This window comes from Macrobrachium nipponense, chromosome 23 (genome assembly GCF_015104395.2).
Source record: "Macrobrachium nipponense isolate FS-2020 chromosome 23, ASM1510439v2, whole genome shotgun sequence".
In the NCBI taxonomy this organism is placed as follows: domain Eukaryota; kingdom Metazoa; phylum Arthropoda; class Malacostraca; order Decapoda; family Palaemonidae; genus Macrobrachium; species Macrobrachium nipponense.
This window is the reverse complement of record NC_061090.1, coordinates 79,147,556-79,165,123: the sequence shown is the minus strand read 5'-3', so window position 1 is coordinate 79,165,123 and position 17,568 is coordinate 79,147,556.

Genomic DNA, 17,568 nt, shown 5'->3' with positions numbered 1-17,568 from the left:
CCACAATTACCACCTCTTTGGCTCGTAAAACCTCAGATCACCATCGGAAATCATAGTCACACAAAAAATTCACCACCAAAATAACCACAAATAATCATCCCCAATAAATCAATACAACCAGGTATCCTCATCACCACAAACCTCTTATAATATTTCTCAACTTAATAGTAATTTCCCATATTTTTTCACCCCGTTTTTCATCGTGAAATAATTACTTCTGGTTTTTACACCAAATCGCTGCAGTTTGCACATAATAACAAGAATATTAAAAGAATGAAAGGGAAAAAACGTTACATTAAACTTATTAATCACTTCGTCATCAATTTGGAAAATCTGAAAAAAATGCAACTGCGCGATATTATTATTAGTTACCACTGCTAACAGAGGAAAGTTGTATGGAGATGCACTAGGTCTAATGATTCCTTCCTCTTCCCATTTACTGACCTCTTTTTCTACCTGTTCTTTGATTTTGAAAGGTATGCGGTATGCAGGAATAAAAATGGGTTTTGTACCTTCCCCTAAGTTTACCTAATGTTCTAACACATTTTAGTCAATCCCAGAGTATCCCCTCGTAAAGCTTCCATGTCCCCAAATTCTGCCAAAAGCTCGCTTACCGCTTGTATATGCTCTTTATAATCTGCATTAGCTGAATGTTCTCTAAATATTTTCTTTCTTGATTGCATTTCTGCCTCTGAAAACAGTTTTCCCCTCTACAATAGCCACTGAACCACTGTCATTACTCCAATATTGGAGGTCTACCACATATGTATTCTTCTGATATTTCCTAGCTGTATCATTGCAGTTCAGTAATTCTACCCATGTAACACCAGTGTTTGATACACTGTTCACTGATGCAGTGCAAATGACCCTTCTTAGTTTCTCGCTACCCTCAATTATGCATACTTCCGTGTGGTTTTTCACTTCCTTCAGTTTGACTTTTACCATAGTCTTTGAACCTGGCATTAAAATAACATCCTCTGATAAAACATTTATATTTGTAGTTAGTACCTCCCTGTTCCACGATCCCATAAATATCAGTATTAGTATCAGCATCACCACCCGTAATGCCATTGTTAAACCCACCAAAATGTTTACCACCGTGGCACTCAATATCCCGTTTATCATCACCGCAGTTATTCCCCGTATAGTCAGTGTGGGTTTTGGTATCACCACTCCCCATATCTCTAGTATTGTAATGTATTGAGAAACACTACTCTCTCATTCTACTATGTGAACCTTCTGGGAGTTGTTGTAGGAATCTCCCGCCATCCACAAACTGGGAAGCCAGCATAAGCATGGGTCTCCTTACTTGTAATTGATATACCATAATAAAGTACGTGAATGACCACCCTGACTTCTTAGGACCTAAGTACTAAAGGACAAGAATGCAACAGTGGCGACGAGGAAGAATCCAGTGTACGAAGAGGTATGTCACATTGAAGGAGAGTTAGTGTACCAACGACAGCCGGCGTATCTAGCCTAGCATACCAGTTTAGGCCTGGCCAACGTCCAGACTCCAGTATTCGAGTAGCCTGAATTCAGCTGTATTTGTTGGGGACTACCGAAGTTCCATACCCTGTCAGGAAGGATTGGCAGCAGCAAAGGAAGGGACCGACAATTCCCGAGTTTAACCCAGGATAAGTTGAATTATCTTGTTGGCTGGATCTATTTTCCATGAATTGTGAAGTAAATGAAGTAACAGAGGCGACAGCAAAAAGGGCTTTGTTGCTTTCTTCAGTTGGAGTAGTGACATTTTCCACTATCGTAAGTTAACAGCACCGAAATTGCCGTCTGCAGTTCCATTTGATGACCTAGTAAATCAACTAAAGTCGCATTTTATAACAAAACCAAGTTTATCATAGAGCATTGTGTGATTTCCTACAGAGGAAGAAGAAAAGTAGTGAGTCCGTGAAGGAATATTATGCAGAACTAAAATTGATTAGCTCAACAGTGTGAATTAATAGTGATTTTGACCGAAGGTTGAAGGAACAATTATTGGTTGGTATTGATAATGAAGTATATTTTAAGGTTTATTAGCTGATCCTTTTGAGTTTAAATCAATCTCCTCTCGTGAATTACTTGCCAAGGTTACCAATTTAGAAACTGCTTATGTTACTGAATGTAGTCCTACTTCAAGTTCTTTTTATAGATAATAGGCCTGCAGGTACTGTTAACAAGGTTAGGCATAAGGTAATTAGGCCTAGGCCTAATTCTAGTGCAGACTCTAAAGGGAGAGGTAAAAGTGATTATTGTAAAGTTCAAAGTAAATGCATTCATTGTGGGCGCGATAACCATTTAGCTAATAATTGTTAGATTTAAGAATGCTAAATGTTATTCCTGTGGCAAGGAAGGCCATGTTAGTACAGTGTGTCCCAATAAAAAGGCTAGAAATAAATCTAGGAATGTTAATACAGTGCATGATGTAGAGGAGTCTACTAGTAAGGATATTCCTGTTAATGAAAGTTTCCATGATTCTTATGATTTATTGAAACTTTTTGATGTTAATGTGAATTCTATTGATTTTGTCGATGATTATGAGGAACCATATAGAGAAATTTTAAGGTTAAATGGGTTTCCCTAGAGTTTGAATTAGACACTGGCAGTGGTGCATCCACTATTTCACGGCATGATGCTAATAAATTGAATTTAACCCCATTACCAACAAGGAAACGCTTAGCAAATTATGATAAAGCTGAAATGCAAGTGTACGGTGAAATAAATTGTGATGTTTCTTTTAAAGGCCAAATGGTCCAGGGACAAAAGTTTTTGTTGTAGATAATGATTTAAATTTAGCAGGCAGGTCTTTGATGAAGAAATTGAAATACCAGTGGGTACAATTGATAATGTGTGTGATGATAAATTTAAAGGTCCTCTTATTACCCCAAGTAGTGCATCTAGGCCTAAGCTTGATTGTGTAAAAATGTTCAATGAGTATCAGGTGGTGAAGGATCACCCATTACAAATTATGAATGTCAATTAATGTTAAAAGAAAATGCTGTGCCTAAGTATTTTAAAGCTAGATCTGTTCCTTATCATTATAAAATTGTAAAATTGAGAATAGTTTGAAAGAACTAGAAAGTAAAAATATAGTGAGCAAGGTCGAGCATGCTGGAGATTGGGCCAGTCCTATTGTTCCTGTAATGAGCCTATGGTGAAATAAGGATTTGTGTAGATTGTAAGTATCTCAATACCCAAACCAGTGTTAATACCTTCCCATTACCGAGATTGGATGATATTTGGCAAATGTAGGTTCTTGTCAGTATATTTCGAAATTGGATTTGAAAAATGCATATTTGTACAGGTATCTGTGAGTGAAATTCTCAACAATATTTGATTATGAATACTCATTTGGGATTATATAAGTTTCATAGATTGCCTTTTGGTTGTCGTCAGCACCAGGTATATTTCAGAGGTTTATCTCTGAATTATTGGCAAATATTGAGGGTGTTCATGTATTTTTAGATGACATATTGATTGTCGGAGCTACCAAGGAGGAACATGACAAGAGTTTATGTAAGGTTTTATCAATTTTGCAACAGAGAAAATGTTAAATTGAATAAAGATAAATGTATTATTGGTTCTAGGGAAGTACCTTATAGGATACATTTAAGTTGTGATGGAATTAAACCTGACCCAAAGAAAATAGAGGCAATTTTGGAAGCTCCAACCCCTCACTCTGTTCAGTCTTTTTAAAATCATTTTGGGGCTTATGTACTTATTACAATAGGTTTGTACCTCAGTTCAGCTCTTATTTATGTCCTTTATATAATTTAACCCAAAAGAATGTGGAGTTTCATTGGGCAGCAGTTCATGAAGAAGCTTTTCAGAGTATTAAGGAAGCTTTGGGAAGAGCTGATATTTTGGATAATTTTAACCCCAATGCTACCATGATTTTAGAAGTTGATGCTAGCCCTGAAGGAGTGGGAGCTGTTCTTAAGCAAGAATATAAGGATAGAATTTCTACTATTTCTTTCAAAAGTAGAAAATTATCTAATGCTGAGTGTAATTATTCTCAAATTGATAGAGAGGCTCTATCCATTATTTTTGGAGTCAAGAAGTTTTCTGATTATCTTTTTTGGGTAAGGAAGTTCGTTATCAGGACGGACCATAAACCCTTGACTCATCTATTTAAACCCTAGTAAGTCTATTCCACAATTATCTAATGCTCGTATTCAAAGGTGGGCTTTATTTCTATCAGGTTTGATTTTAAAATTGAACACATTAAGGGAGTGCATAATACAGTGGCAGATGCTCTTAGTAGGCTACCATTGTGTAGAGATGATGCTGATTTTCATGTACCAGGAGAATATGTAAATTTGATTAATATTTTGGATAAGAATTCTTTTGATGTTACAATGGTAAAAGAAATGTATAGAAAGAGACACTGTATGCAGATACGAGATTATGTAAGGAAGGGGTTCCCCAAGGAAAAGGTGATGGAAATTAGTTATGTTACCTTTCTATAAATTGAGAAATGATCTTTCTTTGCATGACAATGTATTACTCTATGGAATCGTATTTTGGTTCCTGAGATGTTGAGAAAGCGTGTTATGGAAATGCTTCACGAGGGCCACCAGGGTATTGTTGCCATGAAAGCTGAAGCAAGGTCTTTTGTATATTGGCCCAACATGGACCAAGATTTAGAACAAATAACTTCCAACTGTGCATTATGCATAACAAATCTCAAACATAAGGGCATTTCACCTTTATCTTGGCCGTCAGTAGATAGACCTTGGTCCCGCTTGCATGTAGATTATTGTGGACCCATTGACAACATGCAATATTTGATTATTATTGATTCCTTTTCTAAATTTATTGATGTCTATGCTTGCAAGAATATAACTTCAGAGGGTACCATACAATGTTTAAGGTCATGTTTTGCTAATTATGGTATTCCTGACACAATTGTATCTGATAATGCAACTTGTTTTATGGTCTAGGGAGACTCAGAAATTTCCTTTCGGGAAAAATGGTGTTAGACATTGTTCATGGAGCACCATATAAATCCAAGTACAAACGGGCTTGCAGAACGGGCTGTCCGAATATTCAAAACTAATTTCAAAAAGTTTGATTGTAATTTGCCTGTAAAAAACCAGAATGGCCAAATTTTTGTATACCTATAGACGTACAGTACAGTCTTCTACTAGGCTGCTCCCCAGCTGAATTATTGTTTGGAAGGAAATTTAAGGGTCCATTAGATGTTATAATGCCTACAAACAAAGAGATGAAGTTGTTATGTTCATGAGTTCTAAATTCAGAGTTGGCGATGCAGATATAATGCCAAGAATTTTGGTAAAGGACCAGAATGGGTGGAAGCTAAGATTATCAAAGTTCTTGGTGAAAGAAATTATTTGGGTTTCTGTAGAGGTTAATGGTATTTTGACTTGGAAGCGTCACCTTTCACAGTTATTTGAGAGAAAAATGTATAATACTAGAGTAACTGATGAACCGTCACTATTAGAAGATACAATGATTCCTTATGTTCCTGTAGTTTCTTCTCCCCGTAATGTACAAGGATTAGAAGAAACAAATAACACTATTCAGAACTCGGGTATGATTTGTAATACCCAATGTAGAAGTAGTAGGATCAGAGAACAGTAATTGTGATACTGGTGCCATTGTAAGAAAATCTACCAGAGTAAGTAAGAAACCTGAGGAGACTCATTGAACAAATTTAAATTTTTGTCTGTTAACCTAAGGGGGGAGGAGTGTAAGTATTGAGAAACACTACTCTCTCATTCTTTACTATGTTGAACCTTCTGGGAGTTGTTGTAGGAATCTCCCGCCATCCACAAACTGGGAAGCCAGCATAAGCATGGGTCTCCTTACTTGTAATTGATATACCATAATAAAGTACGTGAATGACCACCCTGACTTCTTAGGACCTAAGTACTAAAGGACAAGAATGCAACAAGTATCATTACCATTAGCACCGCCAAAAGCGCCCCCATTTTCAGTATTCCCCATATCCTATATCCTAAGTTTCACTTGCGTCCTCATAAGGGATAAAAACACTGGGTATTCCAACCGTTATACCACTAACACCTGTATGGACCAATATGTTGTGTCTTCTACATGCAGGATGGCCCAGCAAAAGTCAGTTGCCCAACGCAACCTCTTTTATAACTAAAAATGGTTCTATTAACACTATCACCCAGAGTAAACCGTATTCTAACAAAACCCAGGGCGTTTAATCTATGGGCTTCCACATCACACACTGTCTCCGTTGAGGGTTTCAAAGGGTAATGGGAGAACATGGATTGATACAGATTATGGTTCATAACATTCACAGACACACCCGTGTCTATGAAGATTGGGATATCCACATCCTCCACTGTTCCATATACTATCGGCCTGGGCTTTGGGGCGTCCCCAACAAGACCACAATGACACTTACAAACCATCTGTATTCTTTTTGTTGATCAGCTTTCCAAAAATTTCACCGATCCCTTTGCCCTTTTAAGTGACCTGCCTGGGAAGTTCTCGTATTATAACTCCCAACTTTCTGAGGTGTAGGTCTCGCATCTCTCCAAATCTGAGAAAGACAAGACTGCCAACAGTGATCCACACTTTTACACATTCCACAATGTTTGACTCTACATACTTTCTTTGTGTGCCCTGGTTTATTACAATTGAAGCAACACAACTGCTGTTGCCTTCGATCGATCGATCTTCTATTATATTCCAATTTTGCACACAAACGGAGAGAAGGAAAATCTGTATCTCTTTGCATCGTATTTCTTGGACTGATCCCATTAAAAAATGTACTATCCACCGTGGGACATTTGGACATATGTTTCTGAATTTGGGCATAAATTAGTTCCTCGTCTGATGTAGGTTCAATCTTTTCATCAAAACTGTCTACGATTGCATCTGGGACGTTGTGTAGAAGCATTGCGAACTGCATCAATTTATGTAATTTGTCGAGTGAGACGTTACAAACCCCGAGAGGTCCGCTGCAGGTTCGATATTAAAATAAATAAAAAGAATTCAACACCAACAGTTGAAACTGAGGCTACGAATATAGAAAGATACACAAACAGAACAAAGGTTCATTTACAAGCTTACTAACAAAGGTAAATGTAGAATGGTTTCTCCTATTTACACAAAAAAGGTAAAATCTTACAATGTGTGAACTGGGGAAACAGTGAGGTAATGAAAATACTTGCTGGCCAGTATTGCACCTGTCAAAAATCAATGCTCGAAGCTATGGCTTCACCAAGAACTTTAACTTCAGACATCTTGACTCCGTATTGCAGAAATGTCTATTCTTGATACTCGAAGGGCAGGAACTCCTCGAAACCTCTTGTAGGACGTTTCTTCTCTGAAGGCTTGCTCAACATCGAAATATCTTGGTCGTCTACTCCCTGACGTCGACTTGACCAGATTCTGATCAAACTCTTGTGCGCCTTCCTCCTCTCTTATCCTTCGTCTGTTCCTTCTTCTCTTATCTCTCTGATGATCTCTGCTACTTCATCAGTCGTATATATATGTATATGGTAATCCCGAGATGACAAGAACGTCTTAGAAGGATCTCGACGAAATATTGTATCATATTTTGCGGCATATTCTGACGACACATCGGCGCCTGTTGAGTTTCTGTATCACACTTGGGGATTCTCGAACCATCATGAGAACAGGCACCTCCAACACGTGCACGAATGCCTCCTTGGAGCAGAACTTCTAAAAGAAGATGCATTTTCCTTTCCTTTAATATGTAATTCTTTGCTATGAAGCGATTACCATGACAGACATTATTCCAATTTACCCCTTTGGAATTTCTCAATTTCAGTATCCATTCTCCTGCTGATTCAAAAAGTTTTGAGCTATGCTCAATAAGGCTTGTTGTGCCTTTTCTAATTTTATACAGCCCTCTTAAATCTCTTACCATATCTCCATGTTCTTTCGTGCCATAAGCTGCTCTTAAAAATGTTTGTAATTCGGTTCATGACGGACATTTTGTGTACTGAGAACTAAATCTAAAAAGCTTTTGCCTCTGTAAACGCCTCTGTATCATCCTTAATGTCGTGAATTTCGAACTGATCATTCGAAATCCCTGCCATTTAACTTCACAAGTGTTGCGTTAAATTGGGGCAAGACTGAAGGATCTTGCGGGCGATTCATTCAGCAGAAAGCTGTCCATTACACGACAGAGGTAAGACGTAATTCTTAAATGCCTGGCGGGGAAGGAGCGCGTCTTATAGTAATGAAGACGCAATGAATTTTCATTAATGAATATGATTTGCTATTCCCTAGTATGAGCTAAATTGTCTATGTAGAGATTTGGAGCCAAGAACTCCGTAGCCATTCAAGAAATTGCAGATTATGGCCTTCAGCCAGAACTTTGAGTCAATTCATTGATCCCAGATGATAACTTAACTGTCTTTCTTCCCATTAATAAGTAAAGTAGATTAATTGATCTCTGTAATGTCTAAATAAGCGATGATTCCCGCCTGAATTACAAGGATACTGTAGTTTATGCGGGAAAGTGTAAGTTTCCTTTGAAGTAGGGCGAAGTGACGCCTCATTCCTACCCAAGTCCTGAACGTTGTAAGTACCGTGATATTTGTGTGTGTCTCGATTCTCCGGCTCTCAGCCATTGCCATGCCAGGTCGAATTCCGTCGTAACTGTAAGTTATCTTTATCCATGTATAGATGTGTCATCCCTGCGATGAGGGACTCGATTTACGCAGCAAACGAAAGCTGCAAGTGTAAGAATGTCATTTATTTGTGATTTTGAGTAAATGGGTCTCGTATTGTTGTGATTTTTCGTCCAGTCATGGACTTAGTGCTTTTCAAGCACATGATATCAAAGACCCTAAGGGCTACCACGTAACAAAGCCATGAGAGCTTTCAGGTTCCTTGAATTAAATTAATGAGAGTAGTAAGAAACTGCGTGTGTCGTGGAATTTTGCTAGTAACGTCAATTTCAGTGTTGGTTCTTAATGCACATTGGCTTAGCCAGCCCGTGATGCTCTTTCATTCATGTTCAGTGTATTGTTAATGTAAATGTTTATTTTTTGTAATAAAACTGTATTTTGTTGACCAAATTTTATTGAATCCCACCCAGATAGTTTTAGAGAGTGCGCCTCCTCAAGGCCTTGTCATCGGCCCATAACATCTGGGCACGAATCCTAACAAAAATAATAAAAGTCGAAGAAAATCCTGACACTTAATTCCCTTGACGTTTAAATAGTTATTCACCCCTCAATAAAAATTTGCACTGGTTGGAACAGAACGCCATCAACAATGCCTCAAAAAGGGCTAACTCCTGCATTTATGTTTGTTATTTTATGCACCAGTGTCTGGCTTGTACTTGCATCGGCCATTTTGCTTTCTTTATGATAACTCTTATGCTTTAGGATTCGCCCCGATCTCAGTAACATTGATATATTTATGTTCACACAAACCACCAACCCAAAAGTAGAAATATATCATTCACCAGTAAAAGATAAAATAAACATGCACCAATCCAATAAAGCACTGTTTGCAACTATGTGCACAGTAACCCGAACAGCAGCACATTAGCCCAACATTAAGACGGGAAAAAAAGTGGAGGGAAACTCTTGTCGCATTTGTGAAATACAGGCGAAAAAATATTACTTATAATTAAAAATAATTAGTAATCATTAATTAGTAAATCACAAGATCTAAAGTAAAATTACTGATAAAGAAATTAACTCCTTTTCTCCCTCATATCATTTCTAATGCAATCTCTCAACCTGGTCTTAGGTCTTCCTCTCTGGGTTCCATCAAGACCACCGAGATATAAGGCCTGTTTGATGTGATGTCCTGACATGATGACGTCGACCCTGGTGGTCCGACTCTCCGAGGCGAGTGACTGGCGATTCACTCCCGACTCTCGACCTTCCTTTCCATACATCACTTGAACACGGGATGTTTTCGTGATTCCATTGTTTTATTTATGAACTGGAATGTAAAACTTATATGGCATCATGAGGTAGTGAGCCATGGATACATCTAGTGTCCTTTTTTGGAGGAACTTACTGTGGTAAGCAGATAAACTTGGCAATAAGTTCACTGCAATTACTACCTATTTAACTTTTCTCTCTGGATGACTTTCGACTGCAATATATAAATACAGCCTGCATTTTAGGTAGGAGTTGTGAGCAACAAGGTCAGATGCAACATAAAGAAAGACTGGTTTAGCCTACATTGAATTTTAATAGGAATTCATGTCAATCAATGCTTAACAGAGTCGAATAGGTATAGGCTAGGCTAGCCTAAGTCAAAGAACTCCCAGTGTAGCCTGTGAACTCCCAGTTCACGACTTATAAAGATTTGGAAAAAACAATTTAAATGTCATAATAGGCAAGACTAGTAATGGTAGCAGTAGTCAGGCAAGGCAAGCAGCATATAAAAAGTTACCAACAAGCAAAGAAAGGGCAAACACATCAAGCAAGTAAACCTAAGAAGGGTAAACGTAAGTACCGCAAGTGCATAGAAACCGCAGAAGAAATTTAAAGCATGCTGTTGCCAGATTTCCAAGACTAAAAGTTGCCAATGATTGCTAAAAAAAGTTGCCAAAAGTTGCCAACCCCTTTTTCCACTAATAACCCTTGAATAATTTAGCCAAAATCATCCTTCCTTATATACATTTTCTCTTAGTTACCTGCGCATTTGCCATAAAATGAGAGAAACTGTAATTTCACAGGGTATTATATATCGTTGTGTTGAAACTTTGTACTAATACAAATAGTAGTTTTCGATTTGCATTTATTATTTGCGTCATTTAGGGGGGAGGGGCTGGGGAGCATCTGTCCCCCCAAGACTCAACTTGCCCCCCTCACTCCCCAAGCCCCAATAAGTAACAACAGCTGATTTTCCATTATTCCTACCAAAATTCAAATGTCATCACATTAAGTTATATCTATCTATCTATCAGCTATCAGTGAGGATGGGATAAATGAACAGTAGTGGGAGTCTACTTTTGTGTCAATGACAGGGCTTAAGCCTACACGTCAAATTCTTTTATTTTGAGACGATGACAGGGCATAGGCCTACACGTCAAATTCTTTTATTTTGAGACAATGAGAGGGTATAGGCCTGTGCGTGAAATTCATATATTTTGAGCCAATGATAGGGCATAGGCCTACACATCAAATTCTTATATTTTGAGGCAATGACAGGGGATAGTCTATGCATCAAATTCTTATCTTTTGAGGCAATGTCAAGGCATAGACCTACACATAAACTTCTTATATTTCGAGACAACGACGGGTTATGGGCCTACACATCAATTTCTTATTGCAAATGGTTTTCTACCCGTATCTGTCGGAAATAGGGTACCTTGTTATTAATATAGTAGTTTCAAGTTGAAACTTTCAACTCCACGATATATAATGTATATGCATAAAGTGGAATGTACTGTCGGCCAAAAAGCTCTTGGCAGAGTTTCATAATTTTTCGTTCACCTGCCTGACGCACGATTCATGCTTTATTTATCTATTTTTCTTTTCAAAGATGGAAGAAATCATATGTAATGACGTTAAAAACAGTCACTGATATCTTTAGAACATTATGTTATGTTATTGTGTAAAACTATTTTCCATATAGCAAAATTGACGTGAACGAAACGAAGTGATAAAAAACGTCATATCACAACCATAGATATACATTACCAAATAGATAGGAGACACCTATCACTAGTAGTATCACATAAACATAGTCCTTAAAATATCATTTCAATATTAAGTTGAAGGTAGTTGAACTATATTCATTAATATTACGTATCTGATAGAGTATACTGCTGAAAATAGACCTAGGCTAATTATGTGGGAAAATCAGAAGTCCAATTTAAGCCCACTATATGTGTCATGCAAATTATTTTATTGATCAAAGGACAAAATTAGTTTAATTAAACATCGTTTTCAAGGAATGTTAACGCCTTGATGTATTATTTATCGGCTGTAAGAGACTAAATGACAACACCCAGTGCAGTACGATACATTGAGTCAAGACTCGAGCGGCAGCAAAACCAACTTCAAAATCCTTCGGTATGCTATCACGAAGCAAAAGTTGAGAATAAAATTAGAAATCGTGGACAAATCGGTATATATTTTCCTTACTCTGCAAAATAATTATCTTTAACACGTTGAATAAGTCTACTCAATTCTAATGTAATTTATTTCAAGTATAGCACCTTTGAAAGGAAATGTTATTTATTGTTAAGTAAATAATGTGGCACCTGCATATGGCAATATTTCCATAACGAACAATGAATTAAGAAACTACGCCAATTCTTCGTTGGCCGTTTGTACACTTATAAGCAAGAGCACATACACATACATACGTGGATGGCCAAATCTTAGGACTGTCTCAGGCTTACACCACCTATCGAACTGCTATACTGAAAATATATTTACTAAAGGGATAAATTATATTGCTGTGACGAGTAAATATAAGGCTGCTGTAGTGTTTCTATGAGAAACGAGGCTATGGTAGGAAGGCATCATAAGATACTTAACAAATTAGAAAAATGTATGACAGCTGAATGTTATGAATGAGATGATCCAAACCAGTCTGCGACTGCGAGTAGCCCATGAATTATTTGGTTTTGGGGCATTCTTATTGATCTCGATTACTTTTAATTAAAGCATTACTAAATTTCAGTTAACAAGAGTAGGCAGATAATTCTTTGCGCCGATATTTTATAAATAGGTCTATGTTTATTCTGCAATGTTAGGATACCATATGAAAAATTTTCGAAGACACTACAAGCACTATAACAGCAGCAACAAAAACAAGAATAAACACAAGAACCAAAATAAAACAGTTGAATATAAGATAGGCCTATAATTAAAAACGTCAATTAAGTGCCTAACGCCTCGAAAAAACAAAAACCAACATAAAGGCATACGCCCTTATAGGTCTACGTCAATTTTTATGATCCTGTTATCTCAAAAGGAGATACTACACACAGAGCAATAAATCATAGTAATATCACTTACAATTCTATGAAATCAAGCAAAATATCACAGCAACTCTCCACCACAACACAACAAACGTGGCCGTGGCGGCAAAATCGTCGTTCTTAATTCTTGATTACTCAGGTCAGAGTGGAGGTTTGACCTTTGTATTGGCAAAGAAGTTAATTTCAAACTATCCTGGCTGTGATGGTAAGCGGCAAAGCATAATTGTGGACTTTGCAGTAGAAATTTTGCAACAGTCATTCAGAAAAGCAACAATATATTTTTGATAACCGAAAGTTGCCAACAAGTTGCCAATTTCGGTGGTAGTTGCCAACCACAAAATTATGTTGCCAACCACCTCAGAAAGTTTCCAACTTTCAGGATTTTGGCACCAAAGTTGCCAACTTGGCAACCCTGGAGCCTGTAACCTATATGTGGTAATGAGCATTATTGCAGCTATTGTGGCAAGGGCCTGTGTCAGGTAAGAAGGTTGCAAACATGATACCTATCTGTGTGATAGAACCTTCAGACAAGGTACACTCGGCAAGGAAACTTAAGATACAGTTTTTTAAAATCTTCGGACATATAGCTATTGTTCTATAATGCCACATCTGGCAACTCTTGAAAGGGGGCGGAGCTTCAAAATCATACCGTTTGTTGCTTTCTAAATTTACATCAACTTTACACCATAAAGATTCTGTTGAGGTCCTATAATCATTTATACTTGGATGTAGAAACAGGCTCTATATTATTCGTTAATGTTGGTTTGGTAACGTCAGTTCAGGGAGGAATATTGATCATCCTTTTTTAAAACCTACTGTGAAACCTTATTTATAAGTAATGTTTGACACTAAACTGACGTAAAATTCATACGTAATTAAAGACGGATCTTAATCAATGAGAGCAAGTGTTTTAAAATTTGGGCAGTACTTGTGGAAATCGTGAGGAACAATACAGTATAGAATGAAATATTATGACGATAGAGAGAGAGAGCGCACGCAAGCATAGGCCTATCGATAGAGATACTTACATTATAACATTGAGAGGTTAAGTGATAAAATTTTTTCAAATGTTTCAAAAGTGGGGGAGAGAGAGAGAGATGGGGAGAGAAACTTGGAAGAGAGGTAGAGAGAGGGAAAAAGAGAGCGCGCAAGCATAGGCCTATCTATAGAGATACTTAATTCATTATATTTACTTTGAGAGACTGAGTGATAATATTTTTTCAAATGTGTTTTAAAAGTGGAGAGAGAGAGAAAGGGAGGAGCAAAATCTGCACATGTGAAAGCTTAGGCCTATTTATAACTACTTAATTTCATTATATTTTCTTTGGGAGATGAGTGGTAATATATATATTTTTAAAGTATGTTTTAGAAGTGGAGAGAGAGAGAGAGAGAGCGAGAATTATATAGTACTGGTGACGGACTTGTGACAAGGGAAAGGCAGAAGAAAATATAATGAATTAAGTATCTCTATTGATAGACCTATACTTGCGCGATATGATATGACTGCCAAGATCGTGCTGCACTATGCTAGATAAAATTTGAAGGATCATAATATTCAAGTTAATTCTCTAAGAAATTCATACCATAATCTTGATTACATTCGACAGTTGACGTAGCATTCAAAGATTGCTTTCTTGATATAGTCTTACCTTTTGAAAATCAGGTTTCATCCACAAATCATTCACGAAGAAAGCTGTGTTAATTAAAAATATTTATTACCACAAGTAACTCAATATGTATTGCACAGGCAATTAAAGTTTTATATCGTGGGAGATCTTTCAGCCTCACGGCAAAGAAATACAGTCGTGTAGGGCTGTAGGCTACTACGAACTGCTTTGTAATGGGAGCATATAGCCAGAAAATCTTTGAGCTGACATGCTACTTTAACCTTGATTAAGATTTATGTTTAAAGACAGTAGCTTTGTAAACAGCAACTAGCATTCGATCCATGTCAATGTCAAAGTAATCAAAGTGTGAAATCTGTTACGTTAGCCAGTATCTAGTGACTTGCGCTTTCCCGCTCGAAGTTCTAGGGCTCCTCCTAATATCATAGAAAACGCTCTTGCGGATGCAACTAGATTTGTTCAACCTACTTTAGCCGTCGCAACATTGAGTGCCATTGACGTCAGCTAACTTTAATCGCTTTGGAATACAAACATAAGTTTGTAGAAACTAAAATAATTGCATTCACCTCTTACGATATTGCAATATATCCCCGCTGATGAAGCAAAACGAGTAAATATTGTCGTCGTGATACATAGTACTAAAATCAGAAATTCACATTCTATCTATCAGATCTCTATGAACGAATTCATCTGAGAAATTCCAATTACTTCGGACATATATCGTGTTTTTAAGTATCTGAACGGTTTTGTTTTGCAGTTTTAACTTATATGATATAATTTGCAGTGTATTTTCATATTCTAGAGTAAATTTAGCGATATTCTGTCTTTTCAGGAAAAACAAATGGGAAATTGGATGAACGAAAGCTAATGAAAACTGTATCTTCAGTTTTCTTGATGAGTGTACTCAAGAGTTACATTAGCACAGACGTGTAAGTTATAGGTTCATCACAACTTAAGTACAGTATAGAAGCCTATATTAGAAATTTCACTAACCTATTCTCATTGCATTACTAGGTTTCAGTGCTCATATATACACGTAAAAATACTAAAAGACCATCTTTCTTCTTCGATAGGTAAAACTTCCGTACAGATTAATGAAATACCATACTTATGCCACAATGCCCTACCTACAGTTAAGCCTAACTGTGCAGCACATGCATTTTTCATGTCACTGAAGTACGTCACTTAGGAGATCTCAAGATTCCTACAGAGGTGCATGGTGCAAATATCATTAAGCAGATATTCAGTAACTCCAAAGAGCTGATACTGCTGAATGTATTTCCAACACTGCAATATATATTGCATTGTTGTTATAAAACTAGTTATTTCATTTTTGGCAATAATTTTAGCACTAGTTAATGACTGAATAAATTTGATTATTCATCAGAGATGGTAATATTGTGTTTTTGTTATATAATTGTTCCCCTCAAAGTTACTGTACCATCAGGAAAGTGTTTTTTCAAACAGGGCTGCCCAACATCATAACAAAAGGACTCAAATTTTCTTATGTCCATCAAGAGTAAATGTAAATCATTACTACCCAATGACAAAATAGTGATACTGATGGTGGATGAAAATTAATTACTTAATACCATATTTTCATAAGTTGCACAAATTCCCTATTAAAGCATAAAAGCTGATGTTCTGCACTGCACACTGAAGAAAGTAATTATAGGCTTAGAAAATATTTTTACAGTGTTTTGCGTTGTAACATCATAATGCTATCATTGGGAAAGCAATGTCCTATTTTTCCAGCATTCCACAGCTGTCCAGAGTAACAAATGCCCTTTTTCATGTATGTTTCAGTAAAATTGTTAAAATATATCAGGAATAATTGGCTTGGCCAGAAAGTTATAAATAAAACAATGAAGTTACCTCAGTTCTCCTTTGATGTCAATAATTTTGAAAACGAAATTCATTATGCACCATTCAGCCCTTTCAAAAACTTCATGATATAGATGTTTATTCAATGAACATTCATATAAACTATCATTAAAAGTATTATCTCCCTACACCTTTGAGAAACAAAATGTTCATTTAGTTTTACAAATATCCAATGGATATATTGTTCAAGCTTTACTAACTATTGGGGAAAAGCACATCTTTTATTCAGGATGCAAATATCTAAAATTTTACATTCGGTCGACAATCATGAATTTCAACTTTTAAATGTCGAAGGGTAAATAATAGATAAGCTGCTCAATAAATAATGAAGGTTATATTACAGAAAAAACATAGAAAAATTATCTATGGGTTTCTGCTAACGTTTCATTGAATAATTGTTGTTCAAGAAAATAACTATTGTAGCCAAAGAGAAAGTTAAAACATTTAAATACCAAATAATGACTATGTAAGAGAGAATGATTTCATTCACATATAGTAGAAAGAACCATGTTTTTTAGCGATGTAAACCTATGCACTGTTGTTTATTCTTTGATAGACACTGTAGTGTAACGAAACAAATTGTTTTGGTCAGCATTTTAATCTTATAACTTGTCTTTCGAGTAAGTATTATTTGGTATACACTAATCAGTGCAGACGAGAAAATAAGTAAATTAATAACTGGCCGACCAAAAAAATATAGATTTTGGCAAGGGTTTGTTTATATTTCTTTCGTCTGGCAGCGTAGTCAGTGCTAGCAGCTCGGCCCACCGTTTCTTACGCATTAATTAATTGATTAACAGCTAACGTGTCGGTGAGAGCGTTGCGAGGAGCTTTCACACTTTGGTCAAGTCGTCAGTTTCGCTGTCCAAGTTCAACTACTTTCGTCGTCGTTAGATTAAGCCAGCTTTGTACTGAACATTTGGAGATCCTGACAATTTTTCAGAAAATGGGTTTGAAGGTTGAGAATGGTTTCTTGTGCTAATTCCATTGGATATTTTATTTTCGATCAGTTTTACTCAGGTCCCTGTATTCTTTATATGACCTAACAAATAATTAATTACCAAAGGCAGAGGAACAGCAACAGTCATGCTGTAGTGGCTTTTTAAAAATATTGCTATTCGATAA